The 10,507-nt window shown below is 38.3% G+C and overlaps 1 long non-coding RNA gene across 3 annotated transcripts; it reads right to left on the bottom strand.

The window, feature by feature from the left end:
• Positions 1–1,638: 1,638 nt before the first annotated feature.
• On the bottom strand, positions 1,639–3,664 carry LOC141598443 (uncharacterized). 3 transcript variants are annotated; one of them, XR_012523514.1, is made up of 5 exons: positions 3,394–3,664; positions 3,027–3,082; positions 2,235–2,313; positions 2,025–2,110; positions 1,639–1,927 (listed from the first exon to the last, which is right to left on the bottom strand). It is a non-coding gene; the product is annotated as an uncharacterized LOC141598443 (long non-coding RNA). The 3 variants fall into 3 exon arrangements; XR_012523513.1 differs by lacking the exon at positions 3,394–3,664 and having other exon boundaries at positions 3,027–3,226; XR_012523515.1 differs by lacking the exons at positions 3,027–3,082; positions 3,394–3,664 and adding an exon at positions 2,542–2,645.
• Between the last annotated feature and the right edge of the window lie 6,843 nt (positions 3,665–10,507).

Here is a 10,507-nt window from a genome sequence, read left to right as displayed (position 1 = left end):
CAAACGGCTTTTACCGTCGTGACCCTCAGTCTTCAAGGTCCTAACATCTCGCTTAGGCACACATTCTGAACTACAGTCTGGTTTGATTTCACTTCACGTGAATACGTAGGCAGTCCTTCAAGGACACAACCATACACCTCAATTTCAATTAACAACACACATTAAGGTCCTAACATCTCGCTTAGGCACACACATTCAGAACTACGATCTGGTTTGATTTCACTTCACGTGAATACGTAGGCAGTCCTTCAAGGACACAACCATACACCTACAAATCACTTTAAGGTCCTAAAAGTTAACTTAGGCACACACATTCAGAACTACGATCTGGTTTTATTTCGCAAACACGCGAATACGTAGGCTGTCCTATTACGAGGGCACAACCACACACTTTCAATTTTCACACCTTCAATTTGCAACCCATTGCACACACAGCTCAGAACTACGATCTGGTTTGATTTCGCAAACACGTGAATACGTAGGCAGTCCTATTACAAAGGCACAACCACATACTCCTTTCACAACTCTTCCAATTTTCAATCATCAATAACCAGCTCAGAACTACGATCTGGTTTGATTTCGCAAACACGCGAATACATAGGCAGTCCCCCAACAAGGACACAACCGCACACCTATTTCAATCTCAACCATCAACATAAATCCTCAAAAGCAGCCCACCCAGCTGCAAATTTTAATCGTACACCTCTTTTCTGGGGGCTTCTTCCTTAATACGTCTCTCATTCATCCTTTTGCCAAATTCTCACCTTCTCACTCTTGGGGCTTCTCTTTCGAGACGCCACCCGTCGTTTACCCTCAAACATCTTTTGAGTCTCAACTACAGTCCAAAATAAACCGCCCATAGCCTAGTGCTCGGTTTGGACGACGACAAGGTCTTGGTTCCACTCTCCGAATCATCATACCTCGAGAAGGGATCTCCAACGAGCAAACAGAGGAAAAGATGTCTGGAGAAGATAATCAATTCATGTTCCCCAGCCGAGCGGACCTTCCAATCCAGGGATCTGATGCGCGTTGTGACCCTTTTCTTGGCAAGGAGTTGCACTTACATGTGCAAAGTCTGTCAGAGTCACCCCCGTGTCATGTCGATACCAAGTTTGTATCACGTTCACGACCGTCTGTTTGTCTGTCTATCAGTAAGCGTCCGTGTGAGTCAATGTCGCAACGGTCACGTGTCTCCGATCTATTAAATCACAGATCTACGAGCAACAAATTCCAACTCTTAACAGCTTTCAAGATTAACAACATTCAAAACTTCTATCTCCCTTCGCGTGAGATATTACATGCTAGTTGCTTATATGCTAACTACTCACATGCTTATGTGCTTACGTGCTTATATGCTTACATGCTAGTCGCTTACACTACTACAGAAATAGGCTTAGAGAACTGTTGGAATTACCATTAGAGAACGTTTTAGAGGCGTTCTCCAACTCAGTGTTCTCTAAAGCTTTGAGAACGGTTAGAAGAGGCGTTTTGTATTCATAATCATATAGAACGGCTGAAATGAGCTTTAGAGAACACCTGATAAGCGTTCTCTTTCCTAGTAAAAGAGAACGGTTGGGTAAGCTAACAGTTCTCTATCCCTCTTGGCTTTTTAAAAAAAAAATAATATTGATGTTATTTGGATAAAATTAATATATTTATTCTCATTAAAATCAAATACCAATAGTCCAATACCAATACACTTGTTTCATAGCCAGAGCCAAAACAACGAGCAAACTAAGTTCGATTTCTGCGGTCACCAAGAGATCATCTCCAACAATTTGTACTTTGTTCTGATTTCTGCGGTCATCTTAGCATAGTGCTCCCAGTTATCATGATCTTCAATTGACACAATGGGGTACTCAGCCACAAATGACTTGTAGAGATCCTTGAGGGCCTCACCAGAAATCCTTTGTGACCCATCGTTGTTCTGCAAACATCACAGTCGGTGAAGTCCAATCAGTAAACATTCTGTCGCGATCAAACAAAATCGATCTTAACCAATTTGAAAGGCAACTGAAGCATACCTCTTCCTTGAAGTTTAAGTCATATGACTTGTCTAGTTGTCCTCCTTGTAGAACTCAGATGCAGCAACATCCATCCCAATAACCACCTGCGATAGAGAACATGTAAAAATAAGCTCAGCATTGTTGTATCAAAACGAATACATATCAGAATTGCTCAAACCACTAGAGTTCCAAAAAAAGTAACCCTCGACATAGAGGGAAAAAACATACCTTGTACAATGGAATTTTCTTGACCTGGGCTCCACTTTGGCAGACAAAGGGAAACAGCCAGGATAGCGTTTGCTCCCAACTATAGAGGAGAAAAACAACTTTTAAATCGTGAAATAATAATCGGCAGTTGATCAAAACACATACATTAGGCATCAATAAACCGAAAAACAATGTTAGTGAGCATTGCTGCACTTTCAAGTTGAGGTTACTACTGAGTTCATTTATTCAATGTTCTCAATTTATTTGGAAATAAATTGTGGATGGAACATAAAGATGTGGATCATAGTTTTAATAATATGATACATACACTCTTTAGAAATGGAACAACAAATAATCTGCACTTTCAACTCCCATGAAGCAGTATCTAGTTTTCGAGCTTAGACATGACATAAACACCAAGATGCTTCTCAACTATACAATCAGATTTATGCCAACTCTTCTGGTTTGACAGTCTCAGTATCAGTAGGCATACTATAAGACATTCCTGATACGAAGTCTTCACTAAAATCATAGCTGCAAATCTACAAGAATCGAGAAGTTGGAAATCCAAATGAGTAGTTGAGGGAAAAACTGAACTAATAATCTACACAATTGTAATCATTTGAATATGTGTACGACAAAGAGCTCAACAAATTTAAACTCGACACACCGAATCCCAACAATAATCAAATCATCAGCTATCCACATCGATCAATACAACCGACTCATAACATCAATAGTAATCTAGATTGCACAATTGAAAACCCTCTTCAGTATGAAATTAATCTAAACTATTATTGAATCAGAACGAACCTAGCATGATGAAAACCGCAATTAACAACCACAAGAATCCACGACAATTAGTAGGCCTGATCAACTTGTTACAATCAATAATTTGCGGAAAAATAACCCCATGTTCATCAATTACAAAAATTACCAATATTCATCATATATACGAATTACTGAAACGACTAGATGGAATACCAGTTGAATTGAATGCAAGAGTAAAACCCTAAGAATAGAAATACGAACCTGTATATTGAAAGCGAAGATCCCTAATTCTACCCATTTTCGTCGGCTTTCCTGTTTATTGTAAATCTCCAAATTTCTAGCGTATATTGAAATAAATCGCAAAAATTTAAATTATAACATAATAAATCGCAAGAATAGCAATACTAACCTGTTTATTGTAGACCAACCCCGAAATTGTCAAAGAAACAAGTCAGTTTCTTGATTTATAGCCGCAATTCGATTTGTAACATTATAAATCGCGAAATTTGGGGTAAGGTGCTCAAACCCTAGAAATTCTGAACCATATAAAGATGTCGAAGGTGGTGATGGTCCGACAACCGCATCTTTGATTCTATGAAATGGTAGCAGCTTTGTAATTTGTAAAGATGAAGATAAATGTCGAAGGTGGTGATGTTCAGTAGAAAAATGGAGTTGCAACTTTGTAATTGAAGTTAGAAGAGAAACGAATTTTGGGGGTTTTTCTATATTTATTTTTGATTTTATTTATTTTTATTTTTTTTACGAAAAGTTTAGATAACTGTTAATATGAAAAGCGTTTTCTATTGTTTTTTAACACAACACTTATTTAGGAGAGGCGTTCTCTTTATTGCTAGAAAACGGTTAATTAACTTAACTGTTCTCTATTAGGTGTTACTTATTCATATTTTTGTAGTAGTGTTATATGCTAACTGCTCACATGCTTATGTGCTTATGTGCTTATATGCTTACATGCTAGTTGCTTTTATGCTAATTGCTCACATGCTTATGTGCGTACATGCTTATATGCTTGCATTCAACGTGCTTGTCTATGCGACTGCGGATTTGTGTGGTCACTAACCATGCAGATAATCTTGAGAAGACAAACTCACTCCAATTGAGTACTGGGTTCTTCCCAACAAACGGCGACCCATCAAGTCCAAGGGCTTTAACCCCGTCGATTACATGGCATACGCTACCTCCCAAATGACAAAGAACTCACATCCCCGGCGAGTCCCGAGAAGTTTCTAACTCCCGGTAGTGCCGATTTTCAAATGGATGTCACACATGCTATTTCCCACGATCGATCTTTCGACCACCATGGTCAGCGAGCCTTTGTCCGCAAACAAGATACAACTCAAGGACGTATCCCGAAGATGCCTCGGCACGACTCCTTTTCACAAGTCGGCGAGCCTTTGTCCGCAAACAAGATACAACTCAAGGACGTATCCCGAAGATGCCTCGGGTACGACTCCTTTTCACAAGCTGGCGAGCCTTTGTCCGCAAACAAGATACAACTCAAGGACGTATCCCGAAGATGCCTCAGTGCGACTCCTTTTCACAAGCCGGCGAGCCTTTGTCCGCAAACAAGGTACAACTCAAGGACGTATCCCGAAGATGCCTCGGTGCGACTCCTTATCACAAAATGGCGAGCCTTTGCATGCACACAAGATACGACTCAAGGACATATCCCGAAGATGCCTCAGGTATGACTCCTTCCTATGGCTGGCGAGCCTCAAAACGCACCACCTTCAACACCGGCTGGCGAGCCTTTGCGCGCAAATGATTGAAGGACGTATCCCGAAGATGCCTCAGGTATGATTCCTTCTTATGGCTGGCGAGCCTTTATACGTAGTCTAATGGACTTTAAACGACCCGAATCGGAAGTCGACAGACTCTAAAATGTTCCCGACGGCTGGTCCTTGACTCGAATCCTCGAGTCGCCTCGACGTCGCCCTTCCCGACGGCAGGTCCTTGGCTCAAACCCTTTTGAGTCGCCTCGACGTCGCAATGGTCTTCAGGTTGTAATCTTCGATTGACCTGGAGATCATACTTTGACTTTCGCCCTGTCCAAGCCTCAGTCAAAGTGGGGGCTCTGTAGATACCGAGTATCTGCACCTCCCAAAAACCACCCGATGATGATCGGACTATAACATGTTTTTGATATGCGTGCGTGGATTGGCTATACATGAGACGGTTTAATGCACTACTCGAATATGAAAAATGATTTCAAAAGTTTTCTAACTTCATTTGCATTAAAATAACACTTTTTAGAGTTAAAACCGTCTTCGGACCCAAAACCGACAACTCGAGTCAACCTGAGTCAACCTAAATCTCAAATGTCAAAAATAGTGCCATGAATGTCTTTATCATGTCATTTCCATTAAAATAACTCTAATTAGATTTAAAACCGTCTTCGGACCCAAAACCGACTCAGAAACCCGCAACTCGAGTCAACTGAGTCAACCCAAGTCAACCCATATCTCGAATGTCAAAAAAAATGCCATGAATGTCTTCATCATGTCATTTCCATTAAAATGACCCTATTTAGAGTCTAAACCAACACCGAGCCAAAAACCGTCTCGAAATTCAAATCCCGACTCACACGGGTCAAACCCGAGTCAAAGACACAAAATACCTACCCCAAATATCACCTAAGATGAAGCTTACACGGCTAAGCAAACCTCAAAGACCACAAATCACAACCAACAAAATATTGGTTAGAACAAATGCAAATTCCAAATTTGCGAAAGTGACAACACACCCTATTGAGTCACCGGGTAGCTCGCGCCTCTTTAGGCTGCCTGCTTAGTTTCTACGCAAACTCAACCGACCTACCATCCCACATTTCTCTATAAATACCCACCACAACACACTAAAATCCTCACGCGAGAGTCCTCCCCCTCACATCTCCCTTAAACTTCTATACTCGACTTCCTAAGTCAACAAATCGACACATGTTTACGACCTACCAATCGTAAACACAAGCCTTACACATTTTGTTTGGTACCGTCGCCGTGCATTCGACCGACCCATTTGACCAACTCAATTCATCAATCAACATGTTTTAATTAACATATTTTCAAAACGAAATCCTTTTTTAAGGCACTCTTTTTAAACTTCTTTGATCGCGATTAGTCACAACGAGAAAACCGTCTCTAAAGTCATCTACTTCGCAAACATCAATACACGTAAGTTTGAGGGTGTAAACAACTCCTTTATTTCATGTATTTACTGTTTTTATGAATCTATAAGCATGAACAATGCATAACACGATTCAAATATAGGTTAGACGAGCCAAAACCGAGTTTTGGCCTGAGACAGAAGCTCCTTACTATGCAAAGAAGCTCGCGCCTCTTGTGGGTCTCGGGTCAGACTCATCCGTGTTTGAGTTCGTCTTTCCTTCAACACTTTCTTTTATTCTTACTGCTTTCCTTTTACGGTTTTTACCATTTCAAATGTTTTAATTCATTTTTATGATAAACATATTTTGACCATTACAAAAATCATCCTTGGTTCTTTATACCATGACGGTTTATTCCGTGACTCGATGATATTATTGGTTAATTACATTTTAATGGGTATTTTAACACCCTTTTATTTTATTTACCATTTTTCTCATTTGTTTACATTTGTAAATATATTAGTCATAATTCATAAGCATCCTTGGTTCTTTATACCATGTCGGTTTAATCCGAGTACGATGACAAACTTGACTAATTACAAATAATTGAACTTAACATAATTAGTTCAAATCAAACATTTTCCTTTTACCATTTTATTATGCTTTTCAAAACATGCAAATCCGACAACGAATATTACTAACACAATAGTAATTATTCCGAGTCATGCAAATCATATTTGCAAATCTTTCATCATAAATACGGTTTTAAATAACCTTTTCAAAAACAAGGAGACGCCCCCTTGGGTCGGCTCATGGCTCGCGCCTCAAGGGACCGCCTGTTTTCACATTTTAAAACCAGGGCAGAGCCCCTTCCATCGCCAATAGGCTCGCGCCCCAAGGGGGCTGCCTGGCACTGTTCTGCCTCATTTTTGGTACTTGTCTAGGACGATCCCGATTACGGTTAATCCGAATACATGACGGATCAGATTGACAAATTTGCATTTTTACACTTGTCATTTGACACCCTTTTTCAACAAATGGATCGTGTTAAGCATCATGACCCGATTTTGGTAAATGGATGTTTAATTTCCGTTTTCACATGCAAATCAATCTAAATCCAACTTGACATCGTATGCTTGATATTTGGATTAACGAACCGACTTAGAAAGCTCACATGTTAGGTTAAGACTTTTGGATGTGCATTCATGCATTTACACCATTTTATCAACTCTTGCACTTAAACAACCATGATCGATCAGTAGAGGCCGCTAACGCGGGCGGGATTGGGTGTCCGATTAAAGGGCTTCCCAATACGTACCCTCACCCCTTACTCAGAACCTTTGGATAGTGGACGACCTTATCCAGGGCGCACGAGAGTCATTTTAGGCATAGAATGCTAAAAGGGGGACGATTCCTTATCTTTAGTACCTATGTCAAACACCGCTTTTTGCCTTGGTTGACCTAGGTATAAAGTGGATTCGAACGGGTTCTAAGCATCCCACAAATGCATGGTGGCGACTCCGAACATCTCTAATCGTTTCGAGACCTTTACCGAGACGAAACCGACCGATCCAAAGCGATCTGGTTGAAAGCATTTTACGCCGCCGAGCGTGGCTTTCAAAGAGACCTCTGCATGTTCACAGTTTGGCCTGGGCGTGTAGGTGGCCTGCAACCGCGGATCAGTAGGCGGCCTAAATCCGCAGACCGGCCTGTGGCCCATGTCCACACACGGTATATATAGAGTTTAACTTTTTTTAGTGTATTATATTTATGAAATTTAAAATAACTAATCCTTTTTTTTTTTACATTTTTCATCGTTATATTTTGATTTGAAAAATCAACGTCAAAATCGTATTAATCATGAAATGAGTATTTCAATGAAAGTTTTTCCTATTACCGAGAGATTAATGGTGTTATTTTATAAAATTTTACTGATAATATATTTTTAGCCACAACTTTTTATCATAGAAAATCAATAATTTTTTCCGTATGATTCTTTAAACAAAAAAAAGAATTCCTTTTTATATCATAAAAAGATTGGAGATAATTTTGTGTAGAATAAAATACTAAATGACATAAATATATAAATTTGAAAGATTGTGTGTATTATAGCCCACCATACTTATAGATTATGCTAAAAATAACTAAACTTTATTTTAGGAAATATGTTTAAGCGGGAAAATTTGGAATTTCGCCTATTCTTTCAGTAAATAGGGAATTTGTGAGAGTTTGAACCTCTTATTGCCATTGTAGTATACTTTTTTCTTCTAAAGTAGCCATTAATTTTTTTTCTTTGGTACACAAGAGTGGCGAAGCCCCGAAATCTAATTAGCTACTAAACGGGGAGTAGCTACCCTTAGAATGTCTTCACGTATTTAACTTATTTGATTGTCATTAAGTAACCTTTTACCTACCTAGCAGGTAAAGAAAATCTAACCTGGATAATTAAATAAATAAATAAATCAAAGAAAAAAGAAATTATTGTAACCTACACTCCTCCCCTGCAAACCCTTTGTCTTTCTTTAAACAATTGATTTTATATAAAATTTTCTTCAATAGTTGTATCCTTCTTTAGTTATTATATAAAAAGTTTAAAATGGAAGAAATGACTTTTATTCCTTCATTATGGAGGATATTTTATAAGGAACCCAAATTTGAGTTATGTAGGGGGGGGGGGGGGAAATAGTCGATTTAACCATTCCTTTTAATTATGTAAGAGTTGAAGATATCAGAAATTTAGTGAAATCAAAAGGGTGTAGAGACGTAGAAATCAAGAAAATAGTTTTTAGAAAGCCTCATCATGAATTACACAATATACTTGTTAAGATTAACCGTGAAATAGATACCCTTAAGGGGGTTTTCTTTATTGTGATGATTTTTTTTTTTTAATCAAAGGTAAACAAATAAGCGAGTAATAATGATAATCTGAAAGCGACAAGCATCAAAAGGCGACAAGCCGACAAGCATCAGAATATAATAATCATCCTCATGAATGATGGCAAGGCACTGCTCCCATACTGGCAACAATTAAAGTCTTAATGGCGGTCAAAAAAAAAAAGAATAGGTGTATGTATGTGAATCGACAAAAATGCTAAAAAGTTCTACAATATAAAAAACTTAAGGGTAATAGTAGAGTAACCGGTTATTATGGGTAATCAAGGTAAGAAAATGACGATTAGAATATTAATATATACTCCACAATAGCATTAATAGAAAAAAAAATTATACAATAACAATGATAGAAAAAAGGAAGTTTTATAATGGCTGTATTTATCTCGAATTTGTGATTACATAAAATGGTACACAAAAAATTCTCACATTTGCGAGTCTGTGACCAAGTTTTAAGTCAACCAGACAAAAAATTCTTTAGTACATTGTAAAACGTATGGCAGTAAATGGTACACAGCATCTTCACGTGTTCACCAAACTCAGCGCGGCCTTGCAAAAATTTCGCAGTCACATAAGTAGCTCCATTCAACTTTTATTACCCTATTTTTCTAATATATAGGTAGAGTATTATATTGAAGTATGGTAAGTTAAAGGGAGAGAGTACGTAAATAACTTCAGGTCAACGAGACAAGCATATCTGAAAAACTGAACAGATATTATTTACCAATACTAACTAACATGCATTCCCGAACAATACGGGTGGTTTTATAATTGACACTCCTGATATTCCACGCATATAATCTTGGGTGGAGAACTAGAGATGCAATTAGATTATTCGGGTCGATTTTGGGTTTGTGTTTGGGTTTAATCGAATTATGTTGCTTATTCGGCGTCACTCGAGTTAACCCAATGGTCACTTACAGGTCAGGTTAATAGCTACAACAGGTCGGTTCGGGTTCGAGTTCGGGTTCGAGTTCGGCTCGGTTGATTAATGGGGGATATATCGGGTCAATATGCTTGATCAGGTAGAGACTGGTTCGACTTTGGCTCATTCATGGGTCGACTCATTTGTATTGTCGGGTAGAGTTTCCAAAATCAACACCAATAGTGTACTAAATTTGTAAACTATAAATCATTTTTCATGAAACCGGTCACGAATATCAACATTAAAAATTTATGGTTTTTGAAAAAAAATATTTTTCCCTCGTTTTTCAACCTCTTCTTCCATTTCTTTCAACACAACTCCTCTCCATTTCTTGTTCTCTCCATTTCCTTCCATTTCCTTTTAACGGTTCGGATCATATTTTAGAACGATCTAATGGTGCAAATAATTGATGAGATAAATGAGGAATAATAATATAATATATGAATGTGAGAGAATATGGACAAGAAATGGAGAGAAGGAAATGGAGAGGATCCTTGCTCCATTTCTTTGACCACCTTAACAATTTTTAAAAAAATTTCCCTTTTTTTTTGTAAATCACTTTAAATTTAATTTCAATATTATGCGACT

The sequence above is a fragment of the Silene latifolia genome, chromosome 9, assembly GCF_048544455.1.
Source record: "Silene latifolia isolate original U9 population chromosome 9, ASM4854445v1, whole genome shotgun sequence".
Taxonomy (NCBI): domain Eukaryota; kingdom Viridiplantae; phylum Streptophyta; class Magnoliopsida; order Caryophyllales; family Caryophyllaceae; genus Silene; species Silene latifolia.
Note: the sequence above shows the minus strand (reverse complement) of the source record. Positions and strands in the feature narration are given on the sequence as shown.